At 49.4% G+C, this 25,490-nt stretch overlaps 13 non-coding genes across 13 annotated transcripts; 7 read left to right on the top strand and 6 right to left on the bottom strand.

Annotated features, from left to right (window-relative positions):
* The first annotated feature begins 7,009 nt into the window (after positions 1–7,009).
* Trnag-ccc (transfer RNA glycine (anticodon CCC)) lies at positions 7,010–7,081 on the top strand. The gene has a single exon. It is a non-coding gene; the product is annotated as a tRNA-Gly (tRNA).
* Positions 7,082–14,276: 7,195 nt separating this feature from the next.
* Positions 14,277–14,348, top strand: Trnag-ccc (transfer RNA glycine (anticodon CCC)). The gene has a single exon. It is a non-coding gene; the product is annotated as a tRNA-Gly (tRNA).
* A 1,017-nt stretch (positions 14,349–15,365) lies between these two features.
* On the bottom strand, positions 15,366–15,437 carry Trnae-uuc (transfer RNA glutamic acid (anticodon UUC)). Its single transcript has one exon. It is a non-coding gene; the product is annotated as a tRNA-Glu (tRNA).
* Positions 15,438–17,160: 1,723 nt separating this feature from the next.
* Trnae-uuc (transfer RNA glutamic acid (anticodon UUC)) lies at positions 17,161–17,232 on the bottom strand. The gene has a single exon. It is a non-coding gene; the product is annotated as a tRNA-Glu (tRNA).
* A 644-nt stretch (positions 17,233–17,876) lies between these two features.
* Trnag-ccc (transfer RNA glycine (anticodon CCC)) lies at positions 17,877–17,948 on the top strand. The gene has a single exon. It is a non-coding gene; the product is annotated as a tRNA-Gly (tRNA).
* A 1,026-nt stretch (positions 17,949–18,974) lies between these two features.
* On the bottom strand, positions 18,975–19,046 carry Trnae-uuc (transfer RNA glutamic acid (anticodon UUC)). The gene has a single exon. It is a non-coding gene; the product is annotated as a tRNA-Glu (tRNA).
* Positions 19,047–19,690: 644 nt separating this feature from the next.
* Trnag-ccc (transfer RNA glycine (anticodon CCC)) lies at positions 19,691–19,762 on the top strand. Its single transcript has one exon. It is a non-coding gene; the product is annotated as a tRNA-Gly (tRNA).
* Positions 19,763–20,788: 1,026 nt separating this feature from the next.
* On the bottom strand, positions 20,789–20,860 carry Trnae-uuc (transfer RNA glutamic acid (anticodon UUC)). Its single transcript has one exon. It is a non-coding gene; the product is annotated as a tRNA-Glu (tRNA).
* A 644-nt stretch (positions 20,861–21,504) lies between these two features.
* On the top strand, positions 21,505–21,576 carry Trnag-ucc (transfer RNA glycine (anticodon UCC)). The gene has a single exon. It is a non-coding gene; the product is annotated as a tRNA-Gly (tRNA).
* Positions 21,577–22,602: 1,026 nt separating this feature from the next.
* Trnae-uuc (transfer RNA glutamic acid (anticodon UUC)) lies at positions 22,603–22,674 on the bottom strand. The gene has a single exon. It is a non-coding gene; the product is annotated as a tRNA-Glu (tRNA).
* Positions 22,675–23,318: 644 nt separating this feature from the next.
* Positions 23,319–23,390, top strand: Trnag-ucc (transfer RNA glycine (anticodon UCC)). The gene has a single exon. It is a non-coding gene; the product is annotated as a tRNA-Gly (tRNA).
* A 1,026-nt stretch (positions 23,391–24,416) lies between these two features.
* Positions 24,417–24,488, bottom strand: Trnae-uuc (transfer RNA glutamic acid (anticodon UUC)). The gene has a single exon. It is a non-coding gene; the product is annotated as a tRNA-Glu (tRNA).
* Positions 24,489–25,132: 644 nt separating this feature from the next.
* Positions 25,133–25,204, top strand: Trnag-ccc (transfer RNA glycine (anticodon CCC)). Its single transcript has one exon. It is a non-coding gene; the product is annotated as a tRNA-Gly (tRNA).
* The last annotated feature ends 286 nt before the right edge of the window (positions 25,205–25,490 follow it).

Here is a 25,490-nt window from a genome sequence, read left to right as displayed (position 1 = left end):
ATTTTTTAACTTTTTTAATACACAAAAACGTTTTTTTTTAATGGTTTGTTTCCACTATTCTTTGCGTGAGACACCTCGGCTTGTTGACGGCACTCAACGCTCGTCTTCTCGAGAGTTGCCTATTATGGTATACCCCAAGCACATAACGGTCTCGTTTCCTTTTCCCCCTTTTTGTGTGATATCCTATGTCGGCAGTTGTCTTGTCTTAGCACTGAGTGCCCAATTGCCGGACGCCACACACTGGTTGCGATGTTGGAAAAAAAAAACACTGCCATCAACGTTATCAACAGTCGGACGCAGTGCATACATCTTACATCTACTTCGTCGTTCCTTGTTCGTTTTGTTCATCGTCGTTGTCGTTCATAGTGTCGTTATTCTCAATGCTGGTATATACACTCCTGGAAATTGAAATAAGAACACCGTGAATTCATTGTCCCAGGAAGGGGAAACTTTATTGACACATTCCTGGGGTCAGATACATCACATGATCACACTGACAGAACCACAGGCACATAGACACAGGCAACAGAGCATGCACAATGTCGGCACTAGTACAGTGTATATCCACCTTTCGCAGCAATGCAGGCTGCTATTCTCCCATGGAGACGATCGTAGAGATGCTGGATGTAGTCCTGTGGAACGGCTTGCCATGCCATTTCCACCTGGCGCCTCAGTTGGACCAGCGTTCGTGCTGGACGCGCAGACCGCGTGAGACGACGCTTCATCCAGTCCCAAACATGCTCAATGGGGGACAGATCCGGAGATCTTGCTGGCCAGGGTAGTTGACTTACACCTTCTAGAGCACGTTGGGTGGCACGGGATACATGCGGACGTGCATTGTCCTGTTGGAACAGCAAGTTCCCTTGCCGGTCTAGGAATGGTAGAACGATGGGTTCGATGACGGTTTGGATGTACCGTACACTATTCAGTGTCCCCTCGACGATCACCAGTGGTGTACGGCCAGTGTAGGAGATCGCTCCCCACACCATGATGCCGGGTGTTGGCCCTGTGTGCCTCGGTCGTATGCAGTCCTGATTGTGGCGCTCACCTGCACGGCGCCAAACACGCATACGACCATCATTGGCACCAAGGCAGAAGCGACTCTCATCGCTGAAGACGACACGTCTCCATTCGTCCCTCCATTGACGCCTGTCGCGACACCACTGGAGGCGGGCTGCACGATGTTGGGGCGTGAGCGGAAGACGGCCTAACGGTGTGCGGGACCGTAGCCCAGCTTCATGGAGACGGTTGCGAATGGTCCTCGCCGATACCCCAGGAGCAACAGTGTCCCTAATTTGCTGGGAAGTGGCGGTGCGGTCCCCTACGGCACTGCGTAGGATCCTACGGTCTTGGCGTGCATCCGTGCGTCGCTGCGGTCCGGTCCCAGGTCGACGGGCACGTGCACCTTCCGCCGACCACTGGCGACAACATCGATGTACTGTGGAGACCTCACGCCCCACGTGTTGAGCAATTCGGCGGTACGTCCACCCGGCCTCCCGCATGCCCACTATACGCCCTCGCTCAAAGTCCGTCAACTGCACATACGGTTCACGTCCACGCTGTCGCGGCATGCTACCAGTGTTAAAGACTGCGATGGAGCTCCGTATGCCACGGCAAACTGGCTGACACTGACGGCGGCGGTGCACAAATGCTGCGCAGCTAGCGCCATTCGACGGCCAACACCGCGGTTCCTGGTGTGTCCGCTGTGCCGTGCGTGTGATCATTGCTTGTACAGCCCTCTCGCAGTGTCCGGAGCAAGTATGGTGGGTCTGACACACCGGTGTCAATGTGTTCTTTTTTCCCTTTCCAGGAGTGTAGTTCGCGAACTTTTGTCTTCATTTGTCATCCTTAATCAGCAGTTGCGCTTGTGTGGCTAGATATACTCTGTGGCCCTGGTAAGATGGCGCATCTTCGGCTTGAATTAGGTAATGCAGAGTAAGTCCTGTCAGCCATGTCCATATATTTTTCATCCTGATGGGGTAGTAAGTGCCATCAGGTTGCAACACCGATGTGATGGAGATTGTCTGTCTAGCTGTCCTGCAGATAGAGGCAAGGTTCATTCTGCACCATTCCCAGACCAATTTATTTTCTCCGAAGACACATCTGTGTAGCAAGTTGTATATGAGGGCACACTCTTCACATCTGTCAGTTGCCGACAATCGTATTCTGTGTAATTTTTCTTTCGTAGGTATGGTCTCATTAACTAGTCTATACCACGTTGATCTGATATTTGTTCCGAGCACTTTGTTGTGGATGTTCTTCCAGATTTGAGCCCAATCCCGTAGGGGATATTTCGTTTCCATGCGGTTTACTCTTCCACCAGTATTCATTATCCGGTACAGTTGGGCGGTTGTAAGGTCCTGTATTGGTGCGCTCAGTTTCGCTCGGAGGTAACTAACTTCGAGCAGAAACATCCTGATGTGGTTGGCTTTGTAGTGGGTTCCCCCCGGGTTTATCGGTATTGCCATATTAGTAGGTGTATACATCCGTAGGGCCATATGGAGCGCGCTGTCTGGGTAGTCTTGAAACAGCTGAATAGTTCTCCGTATAAGAAGAGCCTTGCATTTAATTTCAACATCTATTAGCCCTAGGCCCCCTTTCTCTGGTGGGAGAGTAATAACATTAATTCCCACTTTGAATATTTCACCCCTCCAAATATACCAACCAATTGCCGTCATTATTTGCTTGGAAATGCTGTTGACCACAGGGATTGTCTGCCCTACATACCAGATTTTCGAAAGTATCATTTTATTGATAAACTGCACTCTTTGTATGAGGTCCTGTTCTCTGCCTTTATTTTGCTGGAGACAACCTCTCGTCATAGCCAAAGGCTCTTGCCAGTTGTCCGTAGTAGTTTTCAGAGGGCAGCGGCCCATTCGTATTCCCAACAGCTTGATACTCTCATGTACTACATATGGGCAGTTATCATCGATTCTAAACCCTCTACCGATCGGCATTAGTTTAGTCTTGCGACAGTTGAGCTTTGAGCATGAGGCTCTTTCATACTCCCGTACACTATTAGTGACTTCTTGTAGGTCTCGCTCCGAACGTACGATGACACTTACGTCATCCGCGTATGCCACACATTTTACAGTCGTCGAATACAGGGTTAAGCCCTCAAGTGCACGGTTCAGCAAACGAACAAGTGGCTCAATGGCAATGACAAAAAGAGGCATTGACATGGGGCACCCTTGTCGTACAGATCGCTCAATAGTTATTTGCCGGGAGAGTAATAAAACCGTCACCAAAACCGAAATGGTTCATAATTTGAAAAAGGTAGCTGTGCGAGATCCTGTCAAAGGCTTTGCATTGATCTAGAGCTAAAATTGCAGCCTCCGGTTGGGTAATAGCACTAAAGGAGATGATCTCCCTATAATCTGCGAGACTTCTAAAGATCGTTCGACCAGGGACGGCTGCTGACTGGCTATCATGGATGATTTTATGTAAAACATTTTTAATTCTAGCTGCTAGAACGCGGGCCACAATTTTGTAATCGGAGTTGAGGAGGGAAATAGGACGAAATTTATTGACATCATCTGGTGGGTATTCTTTGGGGACAAGTACAATTAGACTATCACTGAATCCTGCTGGCAGTTGCCGACCTGCTTTAATTTCATTACATATGTTCAGAAAGCAATGTTCGAGTAAATACCAGAATTGTTTGTAGAATTCAATTGGTAGGCCATCTGCCCCGGGCGATTTATTACCCTGAGCCTTCCTCAAAGCTTCCCGAAGTTCTTCCTCTGTGACATCACTTAGTAATAGTTGTCTGTCCGTCTCATAGAGGGTAGCTGTAAGGTAGTTTTTCATGGTCGTAATTGCCTCGTCATTCGTGAGCTCTGACATGTACAGCCGTCGGTAATAGTCGGTTATATATTCCTTTATCTCATTCTGGGTTGTGGTGACACTGCCATCTTCTGTTTTTAATCTGTGAATCAATTTCTGTCTTGCGCGGCGTTTCTCTTTCGCAAGATGGAAGGAGGATGGGCTTTCGTCATAGGCGCTGTTACCATCGCGAGAACGTATTTTAATTCCTTCCAGTTGTCTTCGTTTCAATAGTGTTAGCTTCGCCTTAATCCTTTTGATCTGTACAAAGTTCTCCTGTGTGACATGAGGAGCAGAATACAGCTCACGGAGACATCGAAAATAAAATCTGAAAAGCTCTTTCTGCTGCCGGCTCCTTTCACAGCTGTAACCTTTCAAGCAATTAATAAGTTTGGGCTTTGCGCAGCGGCACCACCACAGCGTGACCGACGGGAAAGTTTGTTGGCGCCGTGAGCAGAGATCCCATACTTCCTGCACCCGTTCTCTTAAACCTTGATCATTGAAACATTCAGCTTCCAACCTGCTCTGCCACGGTACGTTCCCTGCCGTACCATTCGGATTGTACAGTGATATGCCTCGTGGTCGGAGAAGTACAACGGCCACGTCTCCGTTGCAGAGATCTTGTCCCGCAGGCGTTTTCCTACATAAATTCTGTCTAGTCGGCTGGCAGTTTGAGCGGTAAAATACGTAAAACACTGACGGTCCCCGTTCAGGATTTCCCAGGTGTCTTCTAGGTCCATCAGTCGAACAGTTTCGGCAAGTGTCGCACAACCATTAAAGTTCGGCCATTGGTCTTTAGGTTTTAAAACACAATTAAAATCCCCGCCAACGATCACGTCCTCCTCATTCCTCCGTAAAAGATACAATAAGTCAGTAGCGTAAAAATGTGCTCTGGCAGCTCTGTTTTGATTCCCCGAGGGAGCATAGATATTTATCAATCGAACTCCATTAATAAGGCACGAGATTCCTCTGCCAGACTCTAGTCTTTCCACGTCCGAGACAATAATACCCTCTTTGAATAACAGAGCTGGGCCTGAGGAGCTATCTGGGATGGTATTTGTCAGTACGTCATACCCAGAAAAGTCAGGTAGGAAATGGTGAGCCACCTCTTGCAGCATCGCGATGTCTGCATCACAGCTATACAAATAATCGCGGAGACTGTGTATCTTCTGCTCTGAAGTTATTTTGTTTATGTTTACAGTGACTATGTTGTAGTCCTGAAAAGGAGGCATGAAGTTCTGTATGTTAAAAGTCGCTGACCAGCCAGCAAAAGCATGATATCGGTGAGGAAATTAATACGTATCCGAATCCTCATCTTTTCTCAGGTTCGTTGAAAGCTGTCGTGTCACAAGTAATTCTGCTCTCCCGGCTGGCATAGCCTCCTTTGGTGGTTCAGACATAATCAGTCCTCGATCCACCGACATGTCCTCGATATCATCAGCCCAGCTGCCTGCATTTGACATGTCCATCTTCTGATCTGAGCCCTTTCCCGTTGGACACTGTTCTTTTCGCCCCTCTCTCAGGAGCTGCTGAGAGACCCGATCCTCGTCTGCTGCAGCTTGATTTCCAACCTCAGAGTTCGGCGTGGTCACTTTTATCGGCTGGTCGTGGCCACTCGATTGCTTCGCATCTGTCCTGCCAAGAGTTGCGTCCGTTAATTCGCGGGCAATTTGCGCACCTTTCTCGCGCAGCAGTGGAGCTGTTTTCTCAGCATCCTTGTGAGCGATCCGTCGCTTTTTGTGTTTTTTAGGAGAAATGTCAGCCCTTTCATTTGCCACAGTCACTGAGGAAGAGCTGCAGATTGGTAATCCGGTGTTGTCGTCGCTTCCCATTTATTTAGAATCCGCTCCTTTGTCGGTGCGCGGATCATTCTCAACATCTTGGGTTTTCTCGCCAACCTGGGCGCTAACCAAACACGTAGCCTCCGGATCGGTCAGTTTCATCGTCACGTCGGGGGTGGTGGCAGCGTTGCCCTCTGGGGTGGCAGTCTCCATTGGTGTCTGGTCAGCTTCGGTGGTGTTGACAGTCGTGTCCATGTGAGTGACCTCCGTCGCTGCCATCGTCGAACAGACTGCCGCCACGTAAGTTAGAGGCATTGATGACATCTTGTTACTAGGAACACTTTCGCCTGGTGGCAACTGTGTCACTCGTCTCTGTACGCATTGTGCGCGAACATGATCAGTTGCACCACACCCAGAGCAAGTACGAGGCTGTCCATCGTATATAACAATTGCCCTGTATCCACAGATCGTAATATATGATGGAATGTGTTTCTCCAGTTCTATTTTCACCTGTCAAACACCGTTCAAGACAGGAACTTTGAAGGACATCCACCTTTCCGCAATATTGCTGATAATCGTACCATAATTTTCCAAAACTGCATTTATTTCGTCGGCAGGAACTTCAAAAGGTAGTTCGAAAATCCTAACTGTGCGGACACTAAATCCTGCACGAGATACATGAACTTCGCCAATATTACCATCGCTGTGAGTAAATTTAAGGCTATCACCGCATGACTGAACAATTTGATCACATATTTCAGCAATTTTAAATTTTATGTGCGCAGTACTGCTAACGATCGAAAGATGTACACCAATTATTTCGTCAAAAGATCGTTTCAAAACATTCTCAATCCATGCTTCGAGTTCGTAAGCTTTAGGTCGTGCATATTTCGGAACGAAACTTAATTTCAAAGTATCTTTTCGTGCTAGTTCATTCATAGTCAATTTGTGGCATTTTCCACACAATAACCCTTAACTGTGTACGCTACAATAGCGTCAACTCACCGTAAACAGCGCTAGCCGGCAGTAGCGGAGACGTAAACACCAGCGCGCGTCCGCTCGCCACGGCCGCCGAGGGCCGACTGTCAATGGATCGAACGTACGCCCATAAGAAGAGGACACGCGCTGCCCACTCCGCCAGTGAGGCACACAGGAATACTCGCCACCGCCAGCCTCACTAAGAAGTTCTAATTTCGGAATTCTTTCCCACCATGCCGAACACGAAAGGGTGGACTTCTCAGCGGAAGTCAATCCTGCGTCTAGTTACGGTGCCTCGCCCTGGAAGCAGCGTGGCAAAGCGTTCGGATGTGCTGGCGGGCAGGGCGCCTGCAGCAGATTCACTTCGGCCTCTGGTGGCAGCAGGGGCGGCAACGGATCACGACACAGGAAGACTACAGCGCAGTGCGGTGGTGGTGTAACGGTCAGCATGGTTGCTTCCCAAGCAGTTGATCCGGGTTCGATTCCCGGCCACCGCAGGAGCATTGTCATTTTTGCGTAGCGCAATAGTGTGTGTTCAACACCATGCGATTCTCGAAATTGCCAAGTGTCGCGGCACAAGTAGTATCTGCTCGTCTCTCGCTTCGTTCCAGCTAAGTGGGCGGGTCCTTCAGTTGATTTCACTTCATCGTGTGTCGACTTGGGCCAACTTTCACTCGCTGCCGCTCGGCAGTGGGGCCGATATGACAGGCGAAGTACGACAATCGGCTGCGAGAAATAAGGTAATCAAGAGTACCTTTCCTTTTCAATACGAAAAGCTAAATTTTCATTTACAAATTTCGGAAATCTCACTGCTTCGCTACGGTGTTATCTACGATATTTGAGAAATTATCTGTGGATTCGTACGGTTGTGTTATTGCCAAAGTCGTTCTGGCACTTAACTTTCGCTCTTTTTGCAAACAACCTCTTTAAATTTTGGATCATATGTTCGTTAACGTAATTTAAATTGCTGAGGGAGGCACCATAGCACAACAACACTGTAACACAAAAGGGGGAGGGTGGGGGTGAAAGTGGAAAGGTCCAATAGCACGCAGAGTTCCCGCCTATCACCCATCAAATCACTAACCACGCCCACCTCTGCTTAACTTCATTAATCGAAAGGGAGCCGGCCGTTGACGACAACTGAGTGAAACGGTCAGACTTGTAGCTCGATGTGCAGGTAATTTTGGAATCTGCCTGGCAGAGTCTCGCAGAAGACTGCATTTCCTATTAGCGAAGAAAATGTAATGGCCTGTGGAGGGATCGAACCCATGACCGTGTTACTAGCACGACGCTATAGCCCACTGAGCTAACGGGCCACGCAACACTGTCGCATCAGCAGTCCAAAACCGCAAAACCATCTCCTCTTCCTTCAAAGCGGCCCCGCCATTCACGTGAGCATGTATCTCTTTTTCTTGACTTTCTCTCAACTTATACTTGGAACCCAGAGCAGCAACACCACGAAGACGAAAAACGGCCGTGACAGGTTTTCTCATCCCAGCCCAGAAAATTCACATTCCGGTACCGGGAATCGAAGCCGGGCCTCCTGGGTGAAAGCCAGGTATCCCAGCCACTTTTTTTTTACGCTCTAACCAACTTTTTTTTTAATTTTTTTATGCCTTATCCATTTTTTTACCAACTTTTTTTCCCAACTTTTTTTCGCTCTAACCAACTTTTTTATTTATTTTTTTTGGAAAATCAACAATCTAAAAAACTCTTCTTTGCTGGTCTCTCATAGCTTCTGGTTAAAATTAGAAAAAAATGGCTCCGTTGCTAACACAAGTATCGTTCTCAGTTTCCGGTGTACTGGAGTGGAGTCTGAGAGTGGTGGGAGATGGGGGGGGTGTGGGAGGCAGGGCACGAGACAGAAGCAGTGGGGCCTCTTCGCGGCACTACTGGAGTCCCGCGGCCTGTGCCCACCCCCTTAGACTCATATATCTTACCCTATACCCATTCTATTAAATATTATTTTAAGCATATTGCCGAAATTGTTGCCGTGATTGGGATAGCTGCAGGTTTTCGCGAATTCGATTTCCATAAACATCTTGAATTCCAAGTGATCGTCTCCACCAAGTTTATTGAAAACATAGCTGGAATAGTTGCCCAGCAACCACATAACTACGTTATTTTTCGTCGGCGGATAATATCGCACGTCGGGTCGAGACAACATAGTTGAAGGTATGTTGGCGGTTGTAGTCCTGGTAACAATGGCTATTTTTTCTCTCAGCCAGCCCCAATTTCGTGCACGTTCTCCGCAGGTATAACGGTGCATAACGGTATCCACCAGTTGACAGCTATGGCAGAGAGTTGTATCACTGAGTCCGATTTTATGCAGCCTCTCATTGGTGCTAATCACATCACTGATTGCTTTGTACCATGCAGTTCGAGAGGCTGAAGTAATGACACGGGAACTGACATTACGCCATACCATATCCCAGTTGATGCCACTGTACTTCGTAACAATTGGATTCGGTCCTTCGTGTTGTCGCCAGTATGCCAATATTGCTGGAGCCGCTAAATGTCGAGAATGTAAGAGTTCGCGACCGATGTAGCTGCGTGCAAAGTAATAATCTCGGATGTGTTTGAGCTTGTAACTGATGGTCTGAATGTTCAGCGGGGGGTCAAGACTTTGCGGCCTGACGGCAGTGAATAATTGCGCCGTAATGCCCGAAGGGTAATTGTTAATAATAGAGACCGTCCTTGTAACATAGAGAGCTGCTGCCTTTTTCTTGATGTCGACTAAGCCCATCCCTCCGTTTAGGGGGTGGAGTGTTGCAGTTTTGGCAGATACGCGAAAAATTTCCCCGCGCCAAATAAAATTTGTTATCTTCGACATAATATTTCTAGCAAGTACTGCAGGGAGCGGCAGAAGCTGCGCCATGTAATACGCCTTTGATAAAATACAGGCGTTGATAAGTTGAATACGATCAAATTGGTTGAGGCTGCGATGGTAATTATCAATTAGGGCACCACTTATTTTACGTGCTACATCCCGCCAGTTAGCCGCTATCATCTTTAGAGAGGACGCCGTCAACATGATCCCCAGAGCCTTGTGTACTCTGACTTGTGTAGCATAATCAACACGCAAATGCTGGAGGCCACAGAGGTTCAGAAATTTGCTTTTTTGTTCATTTAACTGCGCCCCTGACGCCAGACAGTATTTCCGAAGTTCAGCCGCTAATATGGTGACATCATCGACAGTGCGAATCACCACACCCACATCGTCGGCATAGGCTCCGATTACATTTTTTACCCCAGAAATTGTAATCCCAGTGAGTTTCGTCTGCAACTGTTGTAACAGAGGTTCAAGGGAGAGTACAAAAAGCAACATGGACAAGGGGCTCCCTTGTGGAATCCCTCTGTTGATTTGTATTGGCCGCGTCAGTTGTGAGTTAACGGAAAGTTTTGCAGTGATTCCCATGGCCACGTTTTTAATCATGTCAATCGTGTTCCGAGAGAAACCCAATCTTTGCATAGTCTCGAGGAGGTACGCGTGATTTACGAGATCAAAAGCTTTAAAAAAATCAAGAAAGATCAGCCCACATTTCATGTTACTAGCGCTCGTTAAAGCAATGACTTCTCGGTAAAAAGCAGCCGTTTGCAGAATTGTTCGTCTAAAGGCACATGTCTGCCGTTGGCCTATGATTTTAGCAGTGAGTGGCATGAGTCTCACGTTAATTGCGCGAGCCACGATCTTATAATCAGAGTTTAATAACGATATTGGTCGGAAATTGGTGATAGTTTTAGTACCTCTGTTTTTAGGGAGAAGCACAATTTTACATTCCTTAAAGACGGGTGGGACAGACGTTCCTTGCAAGACTTCGTTCACGACTTGAGTAATTTTGTCCCCGATGATGTGCCAATAGTGCTTGTAAAATTCAACTGGTAAGCCATCAGGGCCAGGGGATTTCTTAAGTGGCGAACTGCTGACGACCTCCAAAACATCTTTATTACTGAAGGCTAACGAGATGGAGTCATTTTCTTCCCTTGTTACGGTAGATGAAATGGCGCTAAACAGTCCATCATAGCAGTCGTCGTGTAGAGCCGCTGATGCGTAGGTGTGGACATAATAGTCGTGCAGAGCGTTGACAATCTCTCGCTGAGTGTCAATCGTTCTTCCATCCTCGAGTTTCAGGGCATCAGTAAAAGTCCGCCTCCTGTTCTTTGTATGTTTGACGAGGTGGCACAGAGCGGCTGCTTCATCATCTCTGACCGACGTCACTTTAGATTTTATCTTAAGGCCGTCCAGTTGCATCCTCTTCAGACTGATTAATTTTGCCTTAATTTTCCGAATGTCGTCGATTCTGGTAGTCGTCGCGTCTGCACGATCGTACAGGTCCCGTAAGATTGTGTAATAAAATTCCATCGTCTTTTTGATCTCCGCCGCCCTTTCAATTCCGAAGTACATGATGACATTTCGCAGTTTCGGCTTTGCCTGCAGAGTCCACCACTCTATAGTGCTACGAAATCTGTTAGTAGCGCGCAAGCACTGCTCCCAAGCTCGACGCACCCCCTCCTCCAGCTCAACATCCGTTAACAAAGACACATTCAGGTTCCATTGATTTTTATACCATCGTGTGGATTGTGGAAGTAATTTCAGGCACGCGATGACACCACTGTGATCGGAGAAACTGGAGGGGATCGTCTCTACTTTTAATAAATCGTTCTCGAAAACGTCGGAAACATAAATCCTGTCGATTCTGCTACAGGAATTCGCGACGATGTGAGTGAAGCGTACCAAAGTCGGGTACCGAATTTCCCACGCATCTTTAAGTTTGAGGTCGGTCACGAGGCGCTTTAATTCAGACGAATAATTAAAATTTGGGGACTGATCTTTCCGGGATAAGACACAATTAAAATCACCACCAATGATAAGGCGTCGGGGATTTTTCCTAAATAAATAGACTATATGTTCCCGAAAAAAAGTAGCTCGTTCTGCTCTATAGGTATTGCCAGAAGATGCGTACAAGTTGATGATGGTGACGCCGTAAACGGTGATCCCCACCCCTCTACCCGATTCCAATTTGTCAATCTCAGTAACTGGAATCCCTTCTCTAATTAAGATTGCGGTCCCCACGGTCGTTTCCGGGGAAAAATTCGTAACTCCGACAAACCCAGGAAGAGTAAAAAGTGGCATGGACACCTCCTGCAAAAGTGCTATATCAGTTCCTGACTCATACAGATATTGTTTTAATGCATTCAGTTTCACTTCAGATCTGATTTTATTAATATTGAGGGTCGTGATCGTATAGGCCTGTGACATAATAACAGGACGTCTGAGAGAAAGAGGGGTCGACTGCCTTTAGTTGTCCACATCTCCATGCCATTCCATCGTAGTAGCGGCCGCGGAATTCGTGTCTGGAACGTCACTGAGTTGTTCTCTTGCGTCTTTGTTTTTACTCTTTTTCCGGACAGCATTAACATTGGGCGGCACTCGGATCCTGTGACGGACACCGTGTAGCACCGCTGCGGTCGGAGGCGTGGGAGGATCTTGGGTGATGTCAAGCTTCTCTCCTGACAAATCTTGCGCCGGGAGCGGATGCGCCGAACCCTCTGGCGAGCGATCAGCGGAGCCACCACTTTCACTATCAGGTTGTTTGGCAATACTCGCTGCCCGAAGCTGTTTGTTGTCACCGACAGTCCCGGGTTGCTGTGTGTGTATACCTTCACGGAGTTGTTGACATTCGTGTTGTTCTGAGGCCAGGGCCGGAGCGGCTGCCACGTGTTGTGTACCGTCCGCGCTTGGAGACATTGTTTGTATACCATCACAGCGAACCTCGATGTGTGTATTTCCAGCGGACACGTGCGCCACACCTACTTGTTGACCTTCCTGAGTGTGCTGTTGCGGAAGTTCGGAGACATGAGCCTGTGGTAACTGAACGGCATCTACGGAAGTATCGGCGCTTGAAAGTGCGGTAGAAGAATCGTCCACAATTGCTGCACCGGTTATAACTTTTGCGTCCGAAGCGGTTCCCCGGACGTCCGGTTCCGCAGTCTCGTGCGTACTGAATGTGTCATCATCAGAGTCACGGCTGTCACAAGTTCGACGCCTCTTATTAGTCGTGGCATCGACTTTCGCCGGTAGCTTAGCACCATTATCTCTCCTAACCAGAGCCGGAAACTCTTCAGGGCGAATTTCTTGTAGCTCATCCGAAGGTACTTCAGAACTAGGGACCTCACGCTCTATCATAGGTTTATCCGCCACTACATCAGCCAACGTAAGACGTTTACGCTGCTGCAGCGAATTCTTTAGCACAAACATTCGCCTGGGACAGTCCTGACGCAAGTGACCACTCTCATTACAGATATGGCACGTGGGAGGTTGGCCACTGTAAGTAACGTGAGCCCTATAGTCACAAACGGTAATATGGGAGGGTATATTCTGCTTTATATGCATTTCTACAGATCGGACGCCACTGTAACATTGTAACCTGTGCTGGTTCGACCACCGTTCGTTTCGAATCTGCTTGATATCCCCGAATTTAGACAGAACCTCCTTCAGATAACAATTTTCTACTTCAGGAGGTAAGTGAAAGATACGCACATTGGTATACGCTACGTCGGCATTGGAAATGAGCACAGTACTTACAGACTCGTCCCGGTGCCGAAAAACAGCTCTCCCTCTGTGTGTCGTCATAATCTCTTCCAGTAACACAGGATTCAGTAATTTTACAAAGAAACAATATTGCTCGGTATCATAATACGCAGTGTGCACTTGATCAGAGGTAATCCCAATAACATCCACAATCCAATCATGTATTTCCAAGGAACTAGGTTGCACATAACGGGTAGACTTGTCAAAATCAAAACGGAGTGTACACTTTCGCGGAAATAACCTGGACATTGCAAACTATAGCTAGCGCTTGAACCGCTAGAATAACACAAGAACGAAAATCAAACTCGAGAGAATATACACAAAATCAGAACACTTCGCGGTCAAAGAGAAAGTTAAGTAGTAATCACGAAATGTAAACACGTGTCGGAGCGGAGCACTTAATACGTCCGATCAGCACGGTGTCTCAGGCGCGACTTGCCACTAGACCATACCGGACATACCTCTAGTATCCACTACGTGTGTATGCGTCGAGAAATACTTCTCCTCCACGCAACTTCACGGCCGAATCTGGCGCCAACGCTGAACTCTGTCCGCCGCCACGATCCCGCTTACTCACTCCCAAAGCGCCCAAGTCATACTACACAAACATCGCTTTCAGTCTCGAGTGCAACTAGCAAAACTGTAATTAGTAATAACTGGAAACAAACACTCTCACGTTGACGCAAAGAAGCCTAGGTGGTAATAAACGGCAAATACGGCCTTACCTCGCAAAAGCTATGCTGTGCGTTTCACCGTCGTGGAGAGAAAATGAGATGGCTGAGGTGAGGATCGAACGTACGCCCTTAAGAAGAGGCCACGCGCTGCCCACTGCGCCAGGGAGGCACACAGGAATACTCGCCACCGCCAGCCTCACTAAGTAGTTCTAATTTCAGAATTCTTTTCCCACCATGCCGAACACGAAACGGTGGACTTCTCAGCGGAAGTCAATCCTGCGTCTAGTTACGGTGCCTCGCCCTGGAAGCAGCGTGGCAAAGCGTTCGGATGTGCTGGCGGGCAGGGCGCCTGCAGCAGATTCGCTTCGGCCTCTGGTGGCAGCAGGGGCGGCAACGGATCACGACACAGGAAGCCTGCAGCGCAGTGCGGTGGTGGTGTAACGGTCAGCATGGTTGCTTCCCAAGCAGTTGATCCGGGTTCGATTCCCGGCCACCGCAGGAGCATTGTCATTTTTGCGTAGCGCAATAGTGTGTGTTCAACACCATGCGATCCTCGAAATTGCCAAGTGTCGCGCACCAAGTAATATCTGCTCGTCTCTCGCCTCGTTCCAGCTACGTGGGCGTGTCCTTCAGTTGATTTCACTTCATCGTGTGTCGACTTGGCCCGACTGCCGCTCGACTGCCGCTCGGCAGTGGGGCAGATATGACAGGCGAAGTACGACAATCGGCTGCGAGAAATAAGGTAATCAAGAGTACCTTTCCTTTTCAATACGAAAAGCTAAATTTTCATTTACAAATTTCGGAAATCTCACTGCTTCGCTACGGTGTTATCTACGATATTTGAGAAATTATCTGTGGATTCGTACGGTTGTGTTATTGCCAAAGTCGTTCTGGCACTTAACTTTCGCTCTTTTTGCAAACAACCTCTTTAAATTTTGGATCATATGTTCGTTAACGTAATTTAAATTGCTGAGGGAGGCACCATAGCACAACAACACTGTAACACAAAAGGGGGAGGGTGGGGGTGAAAGTGGAAAGGTCCAATAGCACGCAGAGTTCCCGCCTATCACCCATCAAATCACTAACCACGCCCACCTCTGCTTAACTTCATTAATCGAAAGGGAGCCGGCCGTTGACGACAACTGAGTGAAACGTTCAGACTTGTAGCTCGATGTGCAGGTAATTTTGGAATCTGCCTGGCAGAGTCTCGCAGAAGACTGCATTTCCTGTTAGCGAAGAAAATGGAATGGCCTGTGGAGGGATCGAACCCATGACCGTGTTACTAGCACGACGCTATAGCCCACTGAGCTAACGGGCCACGCAACACTGTCGCATCAGCAGTCCAAAACCGCAAAACCATCTCCTCTTCCTTCAAAGCGGCCCCGCCATTCACGTGAGCATGTATCTCTTTTTCTTGACTTTCTCTCAACTTATACTTGGAACCCAGAGCAGCAACACCACGAAGACGAAAAACGGCCGTGACAGGTTTTCTCATCCCAGCCCAGAAAATTCACATTCCGGTACCGGGAATCGAAGCCGGGCCTCCTGGGTGAAAGCCAGGTATCCTAGCCACTAGACCATACCGGACATACCTCAAGTATCCACTACGTGTGTATGCGTCGAGAAATACTTCTCCTCCACGCAACTTCACGGCCGAATCTGGCGCCAACGCTGAACTCTGTCCGCCGCCACGATCCCGCTTACTCACTCCCAAAGCGCCCAAGTCATACTACACAAACATCGCTTTCAGTCTCGAGTGCAACTAGCAAAACTGTAATTAGTAATAACTGGAAACAAACACTCTCACGTTGACGCAAAGAAGCCTAGGTGGTAATAAACGGCAAATACGGCCTTACCTCGCAAAAGCTATGCTGTGCGTTTCACCGTCATGGAGAGAAAATGAGATGGCTGAGGTGAGGATCGAACGTACGCCCTTAAGAAGAGGCCACGCGCTGCCCACTGCGCCAGGGAGGCACACAGGAATACTCGCCACCGCCAGCCTCACTAAGTAGTTCTAATTTCAGAATTCTTTTCCCACCATGCCGAACACGAAACGGTGGACTTCTCAGCGGAAGTCAATCCTGCGTCTAGTTACGGTGCCTCGCCCTGGAAGCAGCGTGGCAAAGCGTTCGGATGTGCTGGCGGGCAGGGCGCCTGCAGCAGATTCGCTTCGGCCTCTGGTGGCAGCAGGGGCGGCAACGGATCACGACACAGGAAGCCTGCAGCGCAGTGCGGTGGTGGTGTAACGGTCAGCATGGTTGCTTCCCAAGCCCCGGCCACCGCAGGAGCATTGTCATTTTTGCGTAGCGCAATAGTGTGTGTTCAACACCATGCGATCCTCGAAATTGCCAAGTGTCGCGCACCAAGTAATATCTGCTCGTCTCTCGCCTCGTTCCAGCTACGTGGGCGGGTCCTTCAGTTGATTTCACTTCATCGTGTGTCGACTTGGCCCGACTTTGCTCGACTGCCGCTCGCTGCCGCTCGGCAGTGGGGCCGATATGACAGGCGAAGTACGACAATCGGCTGCGAGAAATAAGGTAATCAAGAGTACCTTTCCTTTTCAATACGAAAAGCAAAATTTTCATTTACAAATTTCGGAAATCTCACTGCTTCGCTATGGTGTTATCTACGATATTTGAGAAATTATCTGTGGATTCGTACGGTTGTGTTATTGCCAAAGTCGTTCTGGCACTTAACTTTCGCTCTTTTTGCAAACAACCTCTTTAAATTTTGGATCATATGTTCGTTAACGTAATTTAAATTGCTGAGGGAGGCACCATAGCACAACAACACTGTAACACAAAAGGGGGAGGGTGGGGGTGAAAGTGGAAAGGTCCAATAGCACGCAGAGTTCCCGCCTATCACCCATCAAATCACTAACCACGCCCACCTCTGCTTAACTTCATTAATCGAAAGGGAGCCGGCCGTTGACGACAACTGAGTGAAACGTTCAGACTTGTAGCTCGATGTGCAGGTAATTTTGGAATCTGCCTGGCAGAGTCTCGCAGAAGACTGCATTTCCTGTTAGCGAAGAAAATGGAATGGCCTGTGGAGGGATCGAACCCATGACCGTGTTACTAGCACGACGCTATAGCCCACTGAGCTAACGGGCCACGCAACACTGTCGCATCAGCAGTCCAAAACCGCAAAACCATCTCCTCTTCCTTCAAAGCGGCCCCGCCATTCACGTGAGCATGTATCTCTTTTTCTTGACTTTCTCTCAACTTATACTTGGAACCCAGAGCAGCAACACCACGAAGACGAAAAACGGCCGTGACAGGTTTTCTCATCCCAGCCCAGAAAATTCACATTCCGGTACCGGGAATCGAAGCCGGGCCTCCTGGGTGAAAGCCAGGTATCCTAGCCACTAGACCATACCGGACATACCTCAAGTATCCACTACGTGTGTATGCGTCGAGAAATACTTCTCCTCCACGCAACTTCACGGCCGAATCTGGCGCCAACGCTGAACTCTGTCCGCCGCCACGATCCCGCTTACTCACTCCCAAAGCGCCCAAGTCATACTACACAAACATCGCTTTCAGTCTCGAGTGCAACTAGTAAAACTGTAATTAGTAATAACTGGAAACAAACACTCTCACGTTGACGCAAAGAAGCCTAGGTGGTAATAAACGGCAAATACGGCCTTACCTCGCAAAAGCTATGCTGTGCGTTTCACCGTCGTGGAGAGAAAATGAGATGGCTGAGGTGAGGATCGAACGTACGCCCTTAAGAAGAGGCCACGCGCTGCCCACTGCGCCAGGGAGGCACACAGGAATACTCGCCACCGCCAGCCTCACTAAGTAGTTCTAATTTCAGAATTCTTTTCCCACCATGCCGAACACGAAACGGTGGACTTCTCAGCGGAAGTCAATCCTGCGTCTAGTTACGGTGCCTCGCCCTGGAAGCAGCGTGGCAAAGCGTTCGGATGTGCTGGCGGGCAGGGCGCCTGCAGCAGATTCGCTTCGGCCTCTGGTGGCAGCAGGGGCGGCAACGGATCACGACACAGGAAGCCTGCAGCGCAGTGCGGTGGTGGTGTAACGGTCAGCATGGTTGCTTCCCAAGCAGTTGATCCGGGTTCGATTCCCGGCCACCGCAGGAGCATTGTCATTTTTGCGTAGCGCAATAGTGTGTGTTCAACACCATGCGATCCTCGAAATTGCCAAGTGTCGCGCACCAAGTAATATCTGCTCGTCTCTCGCCTCGTTCCAGCTACGTGGGCGGGTCCTTCAGTTGATTTCACTTCATCGTGTGTCGACTTGGCCCGACTTTGCTCGACTGCCGCTCGCTGCCGCTCGGCAGTGGGGCCGATATGACAGGCGAAGTACGACAATCGGCTGCGAGAAATAAGGTAATCAAGAGTACCTTTCCTTTTCAATACGAAAAGCAAAATTTTCATTTACAAATTTCGGAAATCTCACTGCTTCGCTATGGTGTTATCTACGATATTTGAGAAATTATCTGTGGATTCGTACGGTTGTGTTATTGCCAAAGTCGTTCTGGCACTTAACTTTCGCTCTTTTTGCAAACAACCTCTTTAAATTTTGGATCATATGTTCGTTAACGTAATTTAAATTGCTGAGGGAGGCACCATAGCACAACAACACTGTAACACAAAAGGGGGAGGGTGGGGGTGAAAGTGGAAAGGTCCAATAGCACGCAGAGTTCCCGCCTATCACCCATCAAATCACTAACCACGCCCACCTCTGCTTAACTTCATTAATCGAAAGGGAGCCGGCCGTTGACGACAACTGAGTGAAACGTTCAGACTTGTAGCTCGATGTGCAGGTAATTTTGGAATCTGCCTGGCAGAGTCTCGCAGAAGACTGCATTTCCTGTTAGCGAAGAAAATGGAATGGCCTGTGGAGGGATCGAACCCATGACCGTGTTACTAGCACGACGCTATAGCCCACTGAGCTAACGGGCCACGCAACACTGTCGCATCAGCAGTCCAAAACCGCAAAACCATCTCCTCTTCCTTCAAAGCGGCCCCGCCATTCACGTGAGCATGTATCTCTTTTTCTTGACTTTCTCTCAACTTATACTTGGAATCCAGAGCAGCAACACCACGAAGACGAAAAACGGCCGTGACAGGTTTTCTCATCCCAGCCCAGAAAATTCACATTCCGGTACCGGGAATCGAAGCCGGGCCTCCTGGGTGAAAGCCAGGTATCCTAGCCACTAGACCATACCGGACATACCTCAAGTATCCACTACGTGTGTATGCGTCGAGAAATACTTCTCCTCCACGCAACTTCACGGCCGAATCTGGCGCCAACGCTGAACTCTGTCCGCCGCCACGATCCCGCTTAATCACTCCCAAAGCGCCCAAGTCATACTACACAAACATCGCTTTCAGTCTCGAGTGCAACTAGTAAAACTGTAATTAGTAATAACTGGAAACAAACACTCTCACGTTGACGCAAAGAAGCCTAGGTGGTAATAAACGGCAAATACGGCCTTACCTCGCAAAAGCTATGCTGTGCGTTTCACCGTCGTGGAGAGAAAATGAGATGGCTGAGGTGAGGATCGAACGTACGCCCTTAAGAAGAGGCCACGCGCTGCCCACTGCGCCAGGGAGGCACACAGGAATACTCGCCACCGCCAGCCTCACTAAGTAGTTCTAATTTCAGAATTCTTTTCCTACCATGCCGAACACGAAACGGTGGACTTCTCAGCGGAAGTCAATCCTGCGTCTAGTTACGGTGCCTCGCCCTGGAAGCAGCGTGGCAAAGCGTTCGGATGTGCTGGCGGGCAGGGCGCCTGCAGCAGATTCGCTTCGGCCTCTGGTGGCAGCAGGGGCGGCAACGGATCACGACACAGGAAGCCTGCAGCGCAGTGCGGTGGTGGTGTAACGGTCAGCATGGTTGCTTCCCAAGCAGTTGATCCGGGTCCGATTCCCGGCCACCGCAGGAGCATTGTCATTTTTGCGTAGCGCAATAGTGTGTGTTCAACACCATGCGATCCTCGAAATTGCCAAGTGTCGTGCACCAAGTAATATCTGCTCGTCTCTCGCCTCGTTCCAGCTACGTGGGCGGGTCCTTCAGTTGATTTCACTTCATCGTGTGTCGACTTGGCCCGACTTTGCTCGACTGCCGCTCGCTGCCGCTCGGCAGTGGGGCCGATATGACAGGCGAAGTACGACAATCGGCTGCGAGAAATAAGGTAATCAAGAGTACCTTTCCTTTTCAATACGAAAAGCAAAATTTTCATTTACAAATTTCGGAAATCTCACTGCTTCGCTATGGTGTTATCTACGATATTTGAGAAATTATCTGTGGATTCGTACGGTTGTGTTATTGCCAAAGTCGTTCTGGCACTTAACTTTCGCTCTTTTTGCAAACAACCTCTTTAAATTTTGGATCATATGTTCGTTAACGTAATTTAAATTGCTGAGGGAGGCACCATAGCACAACAACACTGTAACACAAAAGGGGGAGGGTGGGGGTGAAAGTGGAAAGGTCCAATAGCACGCAGAGTTCCCGCCTATCACCCATCAAATCACTAACCACGCCCACCTCTGCTTAACTTCATTAATCGAAAGGGAGCCGGCCGTTGACGACAACTGAGTGAAACGTTCAGACTTGTAGCTCGATGTGCAGGTAATTTTGGAATCTGCCTGGCAGAGTCTCGCAGAAGACTGCATTTCCTGTTAGCGAAGAAAATGGAATGGCCTGTGGAGGGATCGAACCCATGACCGTGTTACTAGCACGACGCTATAGCCCACTGAGCTAACGGGCCACGCAACACTGTCGCATCAGCAGTCCAAAACCGCAAAACCATCTCCTCTTCCTTCAAAGCGGCCCCGCCATTCACGTGAGCATGTATCTCTTTTTCTTGACTTTCTCTCAACTTATACTTGGAACCCAGAGCAGCAACACCACGAAGACGAAAAACGGCCGTGACAGGTTTTCTCATCCCAGCCCAGAAAATTCACATTCCGGTACCGGGAATCGAAGCCGGGCCTCCTGGGTGAAAGCCAGGTATCCTAGCCACTAGACCATACCGGACATACCTCAAGTATCCACTACGTGTGTATGCGTCGAGAAATACTTCTCCTCCACGCAACTTCACGGCCGAATCTGGCGCCAACGCTGAACTCTGTCCGCCGCCACGATCCCGCTTACTCACTCCCAAAGCGCCCAAGTCATACTACACAAACATCGCTTTCAGTCTCGAGTGCAACTAGTAAAACTGTAATTAGTAATAACTGGAAACAAACACTCTCACGTTGACGCAAAGAAGCCTAGGTGGTAATAAACGGCAAATACGGCCTTACCTCGCAAAAGCTATGCTGTGCGTTTCACCGTCGTGGAGAGAAAATGAGATGGCTGAGGTGAGGATCGAACGTACGCCCTTAAGAAGAGGCCACGCGCTGCCCACTGCGCCAGGGAGGCACACAGGAATACTCGCCACCGCCAGCCTCACTAAGTAGTTCTAATTTCAGAATTCTTTTCCCACCATGCCGAACACGAAACGGTGGACTTCTCAGCGGAAGTCAATCCTGCGTCTAGTTACGGTGCCTCGCCCTGGAAGCAGCGTGGCAAAGCGTTCGGATGTGCTGGCGGGCAGGGCGCCTGCAGCAGATTCGCTTCGGCCTCTGGTGGCAGCAGGGGCGGCAACGGATCACGACACAGGAAGCCTGCAGCGCAGTGCGGTGGTGGTGTAACGGTCAGCATGGTTGCTTTCCAAGCAGTTGATCCGGGTTCGATTCCCGGCCACCGCAGGAGCATTGTCATTTTTGCGTAGCGCAATAGTGTGTGTTCAACACCATGCGATCCTCGAAATTGCCAAGTGTCGCGCACCAAGTAATATCTGCTCGTCTCTCGCCTCGTTCCAGCTACGTGGGCGGGTCCTTCAGTTGATTTCACTTCATCGTGTGTCGACTTGGCCCGACTTTGCTCGACTGCCGCTCGCTGCCGCTCGGCAGTGGGGCCGATATGACAGGCGAAGTACGACAATCGGCTGCGAGAAATAAGGTAATCAAGAGTACCTTTCCTTTTCAATACGAAAAGCAAAATTTTCATTTACAAATTTCGGAAATCTCACTGCTTCGCTATGGTGTTATCTACGATATTTGAGAAATTATCTGTGGATTCGTACGGTTGTGTTATTGCCAAAGTCGTTCTGGCACTTAACTTTCGCTCTTTTTGCAAACAACCTCTTTAAATTTTGGATCATATGTTCGTTAACGTAATTTAAATTGCTGAGGGAGGCACCATAGCACAACAACACTGTAACACAAAAGGGGGAGGGTGGGGGTGAAAGTGGAAAGGTCCAATAGCACGCAGAGTTCCCGCCTATCACCCATCAAATCACTAACCACGCCCACCTCTGCTTAACTTCATTAATCGAAAGGGAGCCGGCCGTTGACGACAACTGAGTGAAACGTTCAGACTTGTAGCTCGATGTGCAGGTAATTTTGGAATCTGCCTGGCAGAGTCTCGCAGAAGACTGCATTTCCTGTTAGCGAAGAAAATGGAATGGCCTGTGGAGGGATCGAACCCATGACCGTGTTACTAGCACGACGCTATAGCCCACTGAGCTAACGGGCCACGCAACACTGTCGCATCAGCAGTCCAAAACCGCAAAACCATCTCCTCTTCCTTCAAAGCGGCCCCGCCATTCACGTGAGCATGTATCTCTTTTTCTTGACTTTCTCTCAACTTATACTTGGAACCCAGAACAGCAACACCACGAAGACGAAAAACGGCCGTGACAGGTTTTCTCATCCCAGCCCAGAAAATTCACATTCCGGTACCGGGAATCGAAGCCGGGCCTCCTGGGTGAAAGCCAGGTATCCTAGCCACTAGACCATACCGGACATACCTCAAGTATCCACTACGTGTGTATGCGTCGAGAAATACTTCTCCTCCACGCAACTTCACGGCCGAATCTGGCGCCAACGCTGAACTCTGTCCGCCGCCACGATCCCGCTTACTCACTCCCAAAGCGCCCAAGTCATACTACACAAACATCGCTTTCAGTCTCGAGTGCAACTAGTAAAACTGTAATTAGTAATAACTGGAAACAAACACTCTCACGTTGACGCAAAGAAGCCTAGGTGGTAATAAACGGCAAATACGGCCTTACCTCGCAAAAGCTATGCTGTGCGTTTCACCGTCGTGGAGAGAAAATGAGATGGCTGAGGTGAGGATCGAACGTACGCCCTTAAGAAGAGGCCACGCGCTGCCCACTGCGCCAGGGAGGCACACAGGAATACTCGCCACCGCCAGCCTCACTAAGTAGTTCTAATTTCAGAATTCTTTTCCCACCATGCCGAACACGAAACGGTGGACTTCTCAGCGGAAGTCAATCCTGCGTCTAGTTACGGTGCCTCGCCCTGGAAGCAGCGTGGCAAAGCGTTCGGATGTGCTGGCGGGCAGGGCGCCTGCAGCAGATTCGCTTCGGCCTCTGGTGGCAGCAGGGGCGGCAACGGATCACGACACAGGAAGCCTGCAGCGCAGTGCGGTGGTGGTGTAACGGTCAGCATGGTTGCTTTCCAAGCAGTTGATCCGGGTTCGATTCCCGGCCACCGCAGGAGCATTGTCATTTTTGCGTAGCGCAATAGTGTGTGTTCAACACCATGCGATCCTCGAAATTGCCAAGTGTCGCGCACCAAGTAATATCTGCTCGTCTCTCGCCTCGTTCCAGCTACGTGGGCGGGTCCTTCAGTTGATTTCACTTCATCGTGTGTCGACTTGGCCCGACTTTGCTCGACTGCCGCTCGCTGCCGCTCGGCAGTGGGGCCGATATGACAGGCGAAGTACGACAATCGGCTGCGAGAAATAAGGTAATCAAGAGTACCTTTCCTTTTCAATACGAAAAGCAAAATTTTCATTTACAAATTTCGGAAATCTCACTGCTTCGCTATGGTGTTATCTACGATATTTGAGAAATTATCTGTGGATTCGTACGGTTGTGTTATTGCCAAAGTCGTTCTGGCACTTAACTTTCGCTCTTTTTGCAAACAACCTCTTTAAATTTTGGATCATATGTTCGTTAACGTAATTTAAATTGCTGAGGGAGGCACCATAGCACAACAACACTGTAACACAAAAGGGGGAGGGTGGGGGTGAAAGTGGAAAGGTCCAATAGCACGCAGAGTTCCCGCCTATCACCCATCAAATCACTAACCACGCCCACCTCTGCTTAACTTCATTAATCGAAAGGGAGCCGGCCGTTGACGACAACTGAGTGAAACGTTCAGACTTGTAGCTCGATGTGCAGGTAATTTTGGAATCTGCCTGGCAGAGTCTCGCAGAAGACTGCATTTCCTGTTAGCGAAGAAAATGGAATGGCCTGTGGAGGGATCGAACCCATGACCGTGTTACTAGCACGACGCTATAGCCCACTGAGCTAACGGGCCACGCAACACTGTCGCATCAGCAGTCCAAAACCGCAAAACCATCTCCTCTTCCTTCAAAGCGGCCCCGCCATTCACGTGAGCATGTATCTCTTTTTCTTGACTTTCTCTCAACTTATACTTGGAACCCAGAGCAGCAACACCACGAAGACGAAAAACGGCCGTGACAGGTTTTCTCATCCCAGCCCAGAAAATTCACATTCCGGTACCGGGAATCGAAGCCGGGCCTCCTGGGTGAAAGCCAGGTATCCTAGCCACTAGACCATACCGGACATACCTCAAGTATCCACTACGTGTGTATGCGTCGAGAAATACTTCTCCTCCACGCAACTTCACGGCCGAATCTGGCGCCAACGCTGAACTCTGTCCGCCGCCACGATCCCGCTTACTCACTCCCAAAGCGCCCAAGTCATACTACACAAACATCGCTTTCAGTCTCGAGTGCAACTAGTAAAACTGTAATTAGTAATAACTGGAAACAAACACTCTCACGTTGACGCAAAGAAGCCTAGGTGGTAATAAACGGCAAATACGGCCTTACCTCGCAAAAGCTATGCTGTGCGTTTCACCGTCGTGGAGAGAAAATGAGATGGCTGAGGTGAGGATCGAACGTACGCCCTTAAGAAGAGGCCACGCGCTGCCCACTGCGCCAGGGAGGCACACAGGAATACTCGCCACCGCCAGCCTCACTAAGTAGTTCTAATTTCAGAATTCTTTTCCCACCATGCCGAACACGAAACGGTGGACTTCTCAGCGGAAGTCAATCCTGCGTCTAGTTACGGTGCCTCGCCCTGGAAGCAGCGTGGCAAAGCGTTCGGATGTGCTGGCGGGCAGGGCGCCTGCAGCAGATTCGCTTCGGCCTCTGGTGGCAGCAGGGGCGGCAACGGATCACGACACAGGAAGCCTGCAGCGCAGTGCGGTGGTGGTGTAACGGTCAGCATGGTTGCTTCCCAAGCAGTTGATCCGGGTTCGATTCCCGGCCCCCGCAGGAGCATTGTCATTTTTGCGTAGCGCAATAGTGTGTGTTCAACACCATGCGATCCTCGAAATTGCCAAGTGTCGCGCACCAAGTAATATCTGCTCGTCTCTCGCCTCGTTCCAGCTACGTGGGCGGGTCCTTCAGTTGATTTCACTTCATCGTGTGTCGACTTGGCCCGACTTTGCTCGACTGCCGCTCGCTGCCGCTCGGCAGTGGGGCCGATATGACAGGCGAAGTACGACAATCGGCTGCGAGAAATAAGGTAATCAAGAGTACCTTTCCTTTTCAATACGAA

The sequence above is a fragment of the Schistocerca nitens genome, chromosome 9 (assembly GCF_023898315.1).
Source record: "Schistocerca nitens isolate TAMUIC-IGC-003100 chromosome 9, iqSchNite1.1, whole genome shotgun sequence".
Lineage (NCBI taxonomy): Eukaryota > Metazoa > Arthropoda > Insecta > Orthoptera > Acrididae > Schistocerca > Schistocerca nitens.
The sequence above is the reverse complement of the archived record's forward strand: the minus strand, read 5'-3'. Positions and strand labels throughout refer to the sequence as shown.